Below are 13,417 nucleotides of genomic sequence, written 5' to 3'. Positions count from 1 at the left end.
CAAGCTCACCAAAACATCAGACCCTACGCTCACCACAGAAAGCCGCAAAACAGTAGCTTTTGATTGGAAAATGTGTACACCCAAAACAATCCAAAAAGCCTGTTCATTTAGAAAAGCCCATAGTCCAGAAACATACGCTCACACATATAAACTGATACAAAGTTTTCTGAAGAGAAATTTGGCAGAATTCTTACCAAAAAGCTATTCAGTTGAAGAGTCCACATTGCAGAACCACGTGCTCACACTTACATGCTTACATACAAATTGTATGTTTTTGAAAACAAATCTGGTACAGTTTTACCAAAATTGTATAATATTCCAAAACTACAAATAGGCCAAATGTCCACCAGTAGGAGACAGGTTAAATCAAGTACACCCACAAAATATTCTCTGCAGTTGCTAAAATAGATGACATAATCCGTCTGCGTGGCTGTCAGGGAGCACGCCGAGATATTTTATCACGTGAAAGGGCAGCAGCATGCTTGAAGAATACAAACATGCATGCGGATAATGTGGGTTTTTTCTGGGAGGAATCCCAAGAACTTTCTCTCAGTGGTTTTTTTTTTTTCAGAGAGAGTGGGGAAGAGCCTTTATATCTCCCTGAGCAACTTGAATTTTCCTTTTAAAAAGTCAACTGGGGGCCGGGTGCAGTGGCTCACGCCTGTAATCCCAGCACTTTGGGAGGCTGAGGCGGGTGGCTCGCCTGAGGCCAAGAGTTCAAGATCAGCCTGGCCAACATTTAGTGAAACCTCGCCTCTATTAAAAATACAAAAAAAATCAACTAGGCATGGTGGTGGACGCCTATAGTCCCAGCTACTAGGGAGGCTGAGGCAGGACAATTGCTTGAATCCAGGAGGCGGAGGTTGCAGTGAGCCAAGATCACGCCATTGCCTTCCTGAGTGACAAGCAAAACTCCGTCCCCACCACCCAAAAAAAAAAAAAAAAAAGTCAACTGGGAATATCTAAACCATGGGATTATAAACGATTTTTTCTTCTTTTACATACTTGTATTTTTTTTACAAACCTAACATTATTTTTAAAACACTTAGTGTGGCAGGTCTGTTCACATTAATATGGAAAAATGGCTGGGTGTGATGGCTTACACCTGTAATCCTAGCACTTTCAGAGGCCAAGATGGGAAGACAGCTGGAGGCCAGGAGTTCAAGACAAGCTTGGTCAACATAGCGAGACCCACTCCCACATCCCTAACGAAGAAAAAAAAAATTACTGAAAATAAAAATAAGAGAAGTTATGCTTAAAAATATATGTGGAAAAATGATTGTGATATTTTGAAAATGCCAAGTTGCAATACAATATAGTATATGCCATTTTTGTTTTTTAAAAAACCTGCATACATGAGGCCATATTTATATGTGCACTGAGCCTAGAAGGATAAACAAAGCAAATTTATCAATAATGGTTACTGCCTAGGACATTGGGGAGAAGCTTTCATTTCTCGTCAAACACTTGGCTTTTAATTTCTTTTTTTAAAAAAAAGTATGGGCCAGGCGCAGTGGCTCACGCCTGTAATTCTAACATTTTGGGAGGCTGAGGTGGATGGATTGCCTGAGCTCAGGAGTTCATGACTAGCCTGGGCAACATGGCGAAACCCCACCTCTACTAAAATACAAAAAAAAATTAGCCAGGCGTGGCAGGATGCACCCGTAGTCCCAGCTACTCAAGAGGCTGAGGCAGGGGAATTGCTTGAACCTGGGAGGTGGAGGTTGCCGTGAGCCCAGATCATGCCACTGCACTCCAGCCTGGGCAACAGAGCAAGACTCCACCTCAAAAAAAAAAAAAAAAAAAAAAAATTCTGTATACTTCTGTAATTGTTTTACCAAAAAAAAAAAAAAAACCCAGAAAATACCACATTATGATTCAGGACACTATCCTCTCCCCAAGGATTTCTGAACACTTGGCCCATTCAGTCCACTGACAGGTCAGTTGGGCAGGCAGGCAGGCAGGAGTGATGATGCCCCTCCCAGACAGGCCTGTGCTTTCTGCCCTGGCCTGGAACAGAGCTGTTCTTTAAGCTCTGAACCATATGTAAACAACACCTGCCGAAAAAAGTTCTGCAAGACACAAAGGACCCATGGACAGAGTGCTGGAGATGACCTCCTTTTTCCAGTAGGTCCTGCAGCGACCCATCCCATGGTTCTATACAAAGATATGATCCTGAAGCGTGTCGGGAAGTTGATGTGGGCTTCCCGGAGCCACAGTCATTCTCTGCCCTCCTCCCCACTGGCACTGGCCATACGAGAATGCGTGCATAATGTTCACCATTCCAAAGGGCCTCAGCACTCTGGAAAGCAGGCTGACCCACAGGTTCTCTTCTGGGACCCATACATTTCTGATTTCCACATAGGAACACATTTTTAATGTTCCAGGGCTCAGCACACTATTTTCAATAGGTGCTTATTCCAAGTCAGCTACATTTTCCAGAATGCTTTCCCTGACCGCCCCACACCCAGACTGAGGTGAGCTTGGTTTCTGGGTGGGCTCCTATGAGACCCCCTTCTCAGACACCTGGCACACAGTGATGAATGGGAAACAACAGAATTCTGCTTCTGGATGCATTTACTCACTCCACTGGGGGAAAGGACCATTCAATACATGAAAACAAAACTATCTACAGGCTGCTGCCCATCGCTGAATGAATAAATAAAATGTGGTAGATACATGCAAATAAGAGAATATTATTCTGCCTTAAGAAGGAAGTTAGTTCTGACACATGCTACAACATGGATGAACCTTGGAAATACTATGCTAAAAATAAGCCAGACACAAAATGACAAATATTGGATGATCTCACTTACATGAGGTACTTAAGAGTATTCAGTTTCACAGAAAGAAAGTAAAATGGTTGGCAGGGCAAGGTGGCTCACCATTGCCACCATGGGATTACACATGCCTGTAATTCCAGCACTCTGGGAAGCTGAGGCAGGCAAATCGCTTGAGCTCAGGAGTTCGAGACCAGCCTGGCCAACATGGCGAAACTCCGTTTCTCCTAAAAATACAAAAATTAGCCAGACCTGTAATCCCAGCTATTCAGGAGGCTGAGGCAGAATCGCTCGAACCCAGGAGGCAGAGGTGCAGTGAGCCGAGATCGTGCCATTGCACTCCAGCCTGGGAGACAACGAGATTGTGTCTCAAAAATAGTAACAATAATAATACGAAAATTAGACCAAGCACAGTGGCTCACGCCTGTAATCCCTGCACTTTGGGAAGTCAAGGTGGGCAGATCACCTGAAGTCAGGGGTTCGAGACCAGCCTGGCCAACATGGTGAAACCCCGTCTCCACTAAAAATACAAAAATTAGCTGGGCATGGTGGCAGGCGCTTGTAATCCCAGCTACTCAGGAGGCTGAGGCAGGAGAATCTCTTGAACCCAGGAAGCAGAGGCTGCAGTGAGCCGAGATCGCGCCATTGCACTCCAGCCTGGGCAACATCAAAACTCCGTCTCAATAAAATAAATATACAAAAACTAGGCCAGACACAGTGGCTCATGCCCGTAATCCCAGCACTTTGGGAGGCTGAGGCAAGCAAACCACTTAAGGCCACGAGTTCGAGACCAGCCTAGCCAACATGGTGAAACCCCATCTCTACAAAAAATTACAAAAATTAGCTGGGTGTGGTGGTGTGTGCCTGTAATCCCAGCTACTCAAGAGGCTGAGGTTGCAGTGAGCCAAGATCGTGCCACTGCACTCCAGCCTGGGCAACAGAGTGAGACCCTATCTCAAAAAAAAAAAAAAAAAAAAAAAGAGAAAGAATGGTAAGAATGGTGAGAATGGTGGCCGCCACCAGTGGATGGGGGAGGGGAGTTGGCATCTAATGGGAACAGAGTTTCAGTTTGGGAAGATGAGAACTTTCTGGAGATGGATGGTGGTGATGGTTGCACAACACTGTGAAAGTGCTTCACACCACTCAACTGTACACTTAAAAATTGTAGATTTTATGTTATGTATACTTCACAATTTTTAAAATTAAAAAAAAAAACACACCTATTTACAAGTTGTGAAAAGTGCTATAAAGAGAAACTGTAGGTGGCTCCGAAGAAATCACAGGAGGCTGAGGCAGGAGAATCGCTTGAACCTGGGAGGTGGAGGTTGCAGTGAGCCGAGATCGCGCCATTGCACTCCAGCCTGGGCAACAAGAGTAAAACTCCGTCTCAAAAAAAAAAAAAAAGAAAGGAAGGAAGGAAGAAAGAAAGAAAGAAAGAAATCACAAGAGGATGAGGCCAAAGTTAGGTGGGGGGCTCTCCAGAGCCTCCTCCCCACCAGACCAGGATCTCCCCAGGAGTCAATGGGGCATCCATGTCCCTAGAAACAAAAACTGTTTAAGACAAAAGGCTTGTCCAGGTTCAAACCAGTAAATGGAGTAAGACCTCAAGCCCCACTCATCAAAGGGCTTAACCAGGACTGAGACCCCCAGAACCTAGTGGCTCATGAAAGAGGCTGCCTTGCTAGGTGCTGTGGCTCATGCCTGTAATCCCAGCACTTTGACAGGCGGAGGCGGAGGGATCACTTGAGTCCAGGAGTCTCAAACAGCCTGGGTGTCCAGGCACGGTGGTTCACACCTGTCATCTCAGCACTTTGGGAGGCCAAGGCAGGTGGATCACCTGAGGTCAGGATTTCGAGACCAGCCTGGCCAACATGGCAAAACCCCATCTCTACTAAAAATACAAAAAGTAGCCAGGTGTGGTGGTGCACGCCTGTAATCCCAGCTACTCGAAGGCTGAGGCAGGAGAATCGCTTGAACCCAGGAATCGGAGGTTGCAGTGAGCCAAGATCGCACTGCTGCACTCCAGCCTGCACAACAGAACAAGATGCCATCTCAAAAAAAAAAAAAGGAAAGAAAGAAAGAAAAGAAAAACAAACAGCAAAATGGCGAAACCCCGTCTCCACAAAAAAATACAAAACTTAGGCATGCATGCCTATAGGATCCCAGCTACTTGGGAGGCTAAGGCAGAAGGATCATTTGAGCCCAGGATGCAGAGGCTACGGTAAGCTGAGATCACACCACTGCACTCCAGACTGGGCGACAAAGTGAGACCCTGCCTCAAAAAAGAAAAAACTAAGAAAGAGGCTGCCTTGGGCTCGAGGCTGGAGAGGGAGGTGACAAAGACTGAAGGAGACAACCGATCCTGTCCAGAAGAGAAGAACAAGCCTGCAATCCTCTGACCCCAGAAATTCCACTTACGGGAGATAATCAGCCACGTAGACCAAGACTTACATGCCAAGATGCTCTCTACGGTTTTTCTTATGAGAGGGAAAAGAGGGCAACAATAATCTAAATGTCTAGTAATACAGGAGTCAATATTAATTATGGCATATCCATATAATAGCAATTGTATAATTATAAAAATAACTTAGAGGAATATACTGTAACATTAAAAGGGAAAAAGCAAGCTATCAACTGTGTATTCAATGTATATATACTATTACTCTAATTTAGAAACCACAGACATTACCAGAGGAAAGAAACACACCAGCAACTTTACTGTAGTTAGCTCTGGATGGTGAGGTCACAAGTGATTTATATATTTATTTTGGTATTTATTCTTTTCAGTATTTTCCTTTTTTTTCAGATGGAGTCTTGCTGTGTCGCCCAGGCTGGAGTGCAGTGTCGTGATCTCGGCTCACTGCAAACTCCGCCTCCCAAGTTCACACCATTCTCCTGCCTCAGCCTCCCGAGTAGCTGGGACTACAGGCACCCGCCACCACGCCCGGCTAATTTTTTGTATTTTTAGTAGACACAGGGTTTCATCGTATTAGCCAGGATGGTCTCGATCTCCTGACCTCGTGATCCGCCCACCTCGGCCTCCCAAAATGCTGGGATTATACGCATGAGCCACCGTGCCCAGACCTTTTTTTTTTTTTTTGAGACAGAATTTCACTCTGTCTCCCAGGCTGGAATGCAGTGGCACGATCTCAGCTCACTGCAACCTCCACCTCCCAGGTTTAAGTGATTCTCCAGCCTCACCCTCCTGAGTAGCTGGGACTACAGGCACTCGCCACAGCATCCAGCTAATTTTTGTATTTTTAGCAGAGACGGGGTTTCACCATGTTGGCCAGGCTGGTCTTGAATTCCTGACCTCAGGTGATCCGTCCACCTCGGCCTCCCAAAGTGCTTGGATTACAGGCGTGAGCTACCGTGCCCAGCCTACTTTTTATTGTTTTGAGACAGGGTCTCACTCCGTTGCCCAGGCTAGAGTGCAGCGGCATGATCACGGCTCACTGCAACCTCAACCTCCCAAGCTCAAGTGATCCTCCTGCTTCAGCCTCCCAAGTAGTTAGAACTGCAGGCATGCACCACTATACTGTACTAATTTTTTCTTTTAAGAGGCATTATTTTTTCATCACATTGCACAGGCTGGTCTTAACCTGGCCTCAAGCAATCCACTCGCCTTGGCGTCCCAAAGTACTGGGATTACAGGCATGAGCCACCTTGCCCTACCACAAGAAAAATGTATTTAAAGGGCCTTGTACAATGCCTGGCAAATGATAGGTGCTCAAGGAGTATCTATTGCCTGACAAGTCAATTAAAAATGCAATAAATACTGCTTCTGCGGCCCCACAGAGAAAAAGGCTGATGGTTATCTTGGAAAGGAGGAAGAGGGTCCAGACGGAAGCCACACAACTGGCTGCAGAGGTAAGAACGGAAGGAAGTCCTGTACAAGATGCAAAAGATGGCCAGCAACTTGAGATAGGCTTTGTTCTGCCAGCTACTCCTGCTGCATGCAATGCTTCACAAACCAGTGCTGCTGCCAGCACCTCAGAGGTGCACTTCAGCTCGAAGGATGCTTCTCAGGTCACACAGAAAACCAACAAGTACAGCTGAGAACAAAGCTCAACCACAACTTCTGGCTCAAGTCACTAAGGCAAACCTCCCTCCCAGTACAAAAGAGATTTCCCACGTGCCACCCAGAGGTATAAACAGTAATATCACCAATGGCAAGGCCCAGGTCTGCCAGCTCCCAGGTGAGAAGGTCCAGTCTGAATGGCACCTTTTAAACCTAAAGCTAATGATAAACAATTCTATTTCACCAGAAACAAAGCTCACCATATCCCATGTCGCTCCCATCTCCAACACCACAGCCAGTGCCTGTATTTCTTTGTCCCAATGACAGACCCAAGTTTCCTGAGGCTGTACAAGTCCCAGGAAAAATCTTAAAAAGATATCGAGTTATGCTCTGAAAAGAAGACAGTCTAGTTAGCCCTGCCTCCTTACATGAAATTTATTTAAAACCAAAATTACAAGATTTGGAGCACATAGCCCATTGTCTGCCGGAAATTTTGTTTTTTGGGGAGAAATGCATTGTTTTAAAATCTAGTATAGATAGGCCCTATTTAGTACCTGTCCGCTCATGACAAGATATGTACATTTCATGGTAGGGAAGCCTCATTATTGAATTCAGAAATACATGAATTGACCCACCTGGCCTACTCTGGTTTGAAATAGAAACCAACCCAGAAATGATCAATCTTAAGCGGTAGGATAATGAGACATATAACCAGCATACAGCCACAGCCATTAGCAACATGAGTCAGTACTTTGTGCAAGGCAAAAAAAAAAAAAAAAAAAACCCTCAAAAGTACAATAAAATAATCCTTCAGGATAAAAAAAGAGAACTGAAATTCAAAAGAGGTTAGGAGTGGTAAACAGGCAAATAAATAAATAAATAAAACAAATTCATAACAAAAATCCCTCAGCTAAGCACAAGGCAACGAGACCCATGCTGGAACCAGTTCTGACTTGCCATTCCTGAAATTCCACTCTCCCGAGGTTTCCTCGCTCTTCCTTCCCCAGGCTTTCTTTTTACCTATTTGGGCCCAGTGGAGGCTGGAGAGGGCCACTGTACGAGACGGGACGCCCACATAGTGGGCTTAGGGGCTAAGGCAAGGGCATGCAATCAGCATTAGGGGGCCACAGATAACCAAAATTCACAGGTATGCAGAAGCTCGTGGGAGAGGCAGTGACTGTCTCCTGGCCTAACTAACCAGTTAACAGTATAGAGCCAGACTGGGCCTGAGTGAAGTCAGACAAAAAGGAAGGGCCAAGAGGCAGGAAGCGAGGAAAAAATCAAAGGATGACAGGACCCTGCTAAAACATCTCAGTTCCACAGCTAGGAGGTCTGGAGGGGGTGCCACATTTTACCAAAAAACCAACGAGATGGTTGCGGGAATGCCAAAATGAACCACAACAAATTCCCCACTAAAATGCAGAACCACTGCAGAGCCATTTACCAACAAGTTAACATGTTCAGCCAAGAGGCGACCTGGGTCTCAGTCCTCACTTGTGGCCAACACTGGGTTCAGTCTGTCTCCTGCTTCTTAACAATAGTCCTTCCATAAGTCTCAAACAGCAGACACCGAGATCTGGCTGAGCTCCCTAGCTGTACTAAGCCATTCTGGTGCTTCCAGGCAGATGGGTGATAGCCACCATAGCAAAACATTAGCCGGCCAAAGAATTTGGGGTGGGGAGGTCACAGTTCCATCAACCAAGAGAAGAGGAAAAAATAAGCATTAAGAGAAAGAAGGCTGGGCGCAGTAGCTCAGGCCTGTAATCCCAGCACTTTGGGAGGCCAAGGCAGGCAGATCACCTGAAGTCGGATGTCTGAGACTAGCCTGGCCAACATGGTGAAACCCTGTCTCTACTAAAAACACAAAAATTGGCCGAGTGTGGTGGCTCATGCCTGTAATCCCAGCTACTCCAGAGGCTGAGGCACGAAAATCGCTTGAACCCAGGAGGCGGAGGTTGCAGTGAGCTGAGATCACACTGTTGCACTCTAGCCTGGGCGACAGAGTGAGACTGTCTCAAAAAAAAAAAAAAAAAAGAAAAGAAAAAAGAAGAAAGGGAAGGAAGGAACAGGAAGGGGAGGGGAGGGAGGGAGAGAGGAAGAGGAGGAGGGAGAGAGGAAGAGGGCAAGGGAGGGAGGGAGGAAGGAGAAAGGAACCAGAAAAACAGATAACCAACAAACACATACATTTCATCACCTTCCTATGGAGAGAGAAAATTGACTGTGAATCTTAAGTGAGGCTCCCAAGAGCCCTAATAGATACCCAAGGCAGGCATAATTATTCCCATCTTACAGATGCAAAATCTGAGGCTCAGAGACTTGCTTTGTAAAGGTAACCCGATGAGGACCAGAATCCAGCTGCGCAGGCTCCAAGAGACACACTTGCCCAAACAAGTAGAAACTCACTCTCAAATGATTATCTGCCAATCCCCAAGGAAAGCAGTTATCCTCAGAAGGCAGGACTCCTTGGGCGTCTGTTTGTCCTGAGCATCTCGTACTGTTCTAACCCTGCCTTAAGCTGACCAACTACCACACACTCCGGGTCTATTAAGTTCTAGAGACCTCCAAATGCTACTTTTTCCCATCCCTGCCTCCCGAGAGGCTCAGCACTGTATAAGCGCGCCCACTCATGTTTGGGCCTTGAATTCCTTCTGTATTGCCCATGCCTTAGGCCAGCACCTGTGGCATTCACGCGCACAGTTTGGCTCTATGGGTGGCACCACAATGGGCTCATGTCTGTCCTAGGACTTGACAGCAGTTATACCAACAACCGTAGGTGGAACCACTAACTGTGCCAGGCCCTCTGCTAGGCCCTTCACCGTTGCCCAAACCTGCCAGGTGGAGGGTGCACGCCCCGATTTATGCAGATGAAGCCTCAGACAGCCCCAGAGTCACCAGGTTTACGGAAGAAACAAGCAGGATCTGCACCCCAATGCCTGGGCCTCCCCAGCCCCACCTTACACCACAGCGCTGTGCATAGACCTGACTAAATGGCTGCAGCGAGATTCGGAGAAACCATGCTAAGACCGCATACGAATGGTTACAAAAACCAAACTGGATGATACTGTATAAAGCCACATCAAATGCACACTAAACCTTAAAGAAAAAAAAGAATCTTAGGGAAAGTTTAACAGTCCTGTAAACCAAAGATATTTAAAGATTTCTCCCAGGAAGCCATTTAGCAAATGACACTCCCCAGCCCCCCTTCTCCCACTTCCTTCAAGCTCACCACTGAAAACACCTCCAATTCTTGCCTAAAGGTGGGCTCCGACCTCCCACGATATTTAGAAGGAAGAGAAAAGAAAAAGGAAAAAAATCCATCTCTTAAGGCAAATCCACTCTTCAGAGGCCCACAGTTTCAACAGGGCTGAATTCCTCTCTTGGGGGTTGGGGGGGAGGCAAAAGAGGAGGAAAAAAAAAAAACCCATCTGGCAGGCCCCGAGTGGCGACATCCTGTTTATTATTAAACATTTTTAGCATGGAGCATTCAGCATTTCGAAAATAACCCTCTGGTTCCCGCACTCACACCGAGACTGGGCGGCCGCTCGCCTCCCTCCCCCAGCCGCCAACTTTAGCGCCGCCGGGGCCCGGCCCACCCCGCGCCAGGAACGGCCCCGCGAACGCCACTCAGCGCCCCGGACCCAAGGCCCGACCCCGCAGGATCCCGCCTCGGGCGCGTTGCTCCGTCAATTGGGCGGGGCGGGGAGCAGAGACGCCGGCCCCGGAACCCCGAGCCCGGCTGCGGGCCCGGGACCCCCGCCCCTCCGGCCTCTGCAGCCCGGCCCGGCCTCGGGGGTACGGGGGTGGCGGGCGAACCCTGACGGAGGCGCGCGGTCCCCGGACCCCGCCCCAGCCTGAGGCCGCGCGGCGCCGCCACAACAATGGCAAGCGCGCCCGGGCCCACCGCCCCCAGGCCCCGCGGCCTCCCAGCCCCGCAGCCCCGCGCCCGGCGGGAAGGAGGCGGCGGCGGCAGCGGGGGCCGCGCTCGCGGACAAAGGTCGGGCAGGGCCGCAGGGCCCCCGGCGGCGGCCGCGGGAGACAAAGCCCGGCCGGGCCGCGCCGCCTCCATCTTAGCGCCGCCGCCCCCGCGCCCCGGCCCCGGCCCACCTGGTCTGGTTCCGCGGGCGCGGCCGGGCCGGGCGATGGCAGTCGGGCGGCGGTCGGGCACGGGGGCGGCGGGATGGCGGCGGATTGCGAGGCGGCGGCGCGGGCTGCTCGCTCGCTCGCTCCCTCCCTCCTCCCGGGCTCGCTCGTCGCTGCGCGGTGGAGCCTCGGCGCCTGTCTCGCCGCTCGCTCCCTCGCGCTCGGCTCCCCGCCCCCCGCCTGCCGCCGCCCCCGCCTCCTCGGCCTCCTCCTCCCGCCGCCGCCCGCAGCCTGGGCCTGCGCAGCGCCCCCTGCCGCGCCTCCCGAGAGCCGCGGCCTTGGGATCGGCCCGGGGGCCGGGCGAGGGCGGGGGCCAGGGGGGAAGGGCGGGGAGCGGCGGGAGGGGGTGGGGAGCGGCGGGAGGGGGCGGGGAGGGGGGAGGGTCCCGGGGCCGGCGGGAGGGGCGGGAGTGAACGGGGCAGTGCGGGGCTCGGGGAGGAGACCCAGAGGAGGAGCCAGGAGCCAAGAGAAGGGGCCTGGGAAGGGCATGGGCCCGGCCTGGGCCCGGGGGAAGGGCGCCCGGAAAGAGGGGGAAGGGATGGAGGGGGCAGTGACGGGGGAGCGAGCCCGGATCTCCGCCCTCTCCCCCTTCAAAACTGCAGCGCCTCAGAACAGACTGAGCCCGGATTTTGTTAAAATATGTATACGGTATATGCACGGAAAGGAAGCAGAAATAATACTTTTTTCATTTCAAAAGCAAGGTTGTTGCACAATATGGGTACTTTGTCCCATTTTTACAAAATGAAAACTAATAAGCCCCTCCTCTTAAGTGTTGTGTGTTTGTGTGATTGCAAAACAAAAGGTCCGGGAGACTGCACTCCCGTCTTGGTTACCTCCGTGATTTGAGGTTGGAGAGCGGAGGAGGGTTCTTACTTTTTTAGACACCTAACCAACTATAAAAGCAATTTCAAAAAGCAAATACAAAAAAAAAAATGTTAGGGCCTGGCACCCAACTCATCCCACCCTCTTTCAGTCACGGTTGCACTAAGCACCAGTTGCGGGCCATGCCCTATGCTAAAGCACGTGGTTTGTCTCACTTAATCCTAACCCAAGGGCAGATATTACTGTTCTAATTCACAGGTGAGACAAAGGAGGCTCTGAGAGAATGTGCCCAAGGCCACACTGCTGGACCCAGAAGGAAAATTAACCCACTTCAGCCTAACTCCAGAACTGAGGCTGGTGAACAAAGCTTAGTTTTTGGGGAGTAGGATTCTGGATAATTTTATAGCCTTCTTTATAATTCTCTGAATTTTCCTACATTTTATCCATGGTCATTTTCAGTGTTATCCTTTTTTTCTTTTTTTTTTTTGGAGACAGTCTCGCTGTGTCCCCCAGGCTGGAGTGCAGTGGCGCAATCCGCAATCTCTGCTCACTGCAACCTCCAACTCCTAGATTCAAGCGATTCTCCTGCCCCAGCCTCCTGAGTAGCCGGGATTACAGACATCTGCCACCACACCCAGCTAATTTTTGTATTTTTAGTAGAGACGGGATTTCACCATGTTGGCCAAGTTGGTCTGGAACTCCTGGGCTAAAGTGATCCACCTACCTTGGCCTCCCAAAGTGTTGGGATTACAGTGCTGGCCACTCTGTTTTACATCATCAAATTTGCATTATTCCCCTGCCAATGTCTTCAATATTTCGCTATCTCTACAAAACAGGGAGGATGTAACCCTAATTTTTATTTTCCATTTTGTTCCTTGACCATCTTCAGGAAGGCCATAGAATCGGCCCAGTGCTCAAAACCCAGCAACTAACAAAAATGATAGAAGGCAAATAAACAAATAAAAAATAAATTAAATAAACTGAGCCTCAGGTTCTTCATCTGTAAGGCTGGCACGGTGGCTCACACCTGTAAGTAATCCCACCACTTTGGTAGGTCGAGGCAGGTGGATCACGCAGTCAGGAGTTCGAGACCAGCCTGACCAATATGGTGAAACCCCATCTCTACTAAAAATACAAAAATTAGCCAGGCATGGTGGTGGGCGCCTGTAATCCCAGCTACTTGGGAGGCTGAGGCAGAAGAATTGCTCGAACCCGGGTGGCGGAGGTTGCACTGAGCCGAGATCGTGCCACTGCAGTCCAGCCTGGGTGACAGAGCAAGACTCCATCTCAAAAAAAAAAAGAAAGCAAATAAACAAGCAAAAAATAAATACACTGTCTGAAGCCTCAGATTCCTTATTTGTAAGGCCAAGCGTGGTGGCTCACCCCTGTAATCCCAGCACTTTGGGAGGCCGAGGCAGGCAGATCACCTGAGGTCAGGAGTTTGAGACCAGTCTGGCCAACACGGTGAAACCCCGTCTCTACTAAAAATACAAAAATTAGCCGGGCATGGTGGTGGGGTCCTGTAATCCCAGCTACTCAGGAGGCTGAGGCACAAGAATCACTTGAACCCAGGAGGTGGAGGTTGCAGTGAGCCAAGAGCACGCCACTTCATTCCAGCCCGGGCAACAGAGACTCTGTCTCAAAACAAAACAAA

General features: G+C 49.3%; 1 protein-coding gene across 22 annotated transcripts in view; it reads right to left on the bottom strand.

Annotated features, from left to right (window-relative positions):
- PRRC2B (proline rich coiled-coil 2B) overlaps positions 1–13,417 on the bottom strand; it is a 127,167-nt gene that overhangs the window by 95,127 nt on the left and 18,623 nt on the right. For 9 of the 22 annotated variants that reach the window (XM_054500084.2, XM_054500091.2, XM_054500092.2 and 6 more), the window contains exon 1: positions 10,906–11,118. The exons of 4 other annotated variants lie outside the window; for them this stretch is intronic. The gene's annotated coding sequence lies outside the window, so the exon portion shown is untranslated. Of the gene's footprint in view, positions 1–10,905; positions 11,120–13,417 lie in introns of those variants that run through there. 9 more of the 22 variants (XM_054500097.2, XM_054500090.2, XM_054500098.2 and 6 more) reach the window with 3 other exon arrangements.

The sequence above is a fragment of the Pongo pygmaeus genome, chromosome 13 (genome assembly GCF_028885625.2).
Source record: "Pongo pygmaeus isolate AG05252 chromosome 13, NHGRI_mPonPyg2-v2.0_pri, whole genome shotgun sequence".
NCBI lineage: Eukaryota > Metazoa > Chordata > Mammalia > Primates > Hominidae > Pongo > Pongo pygmaeus.
This window is presented reverse-complemented; position numbering and strand designations above follow the sequence as displayed.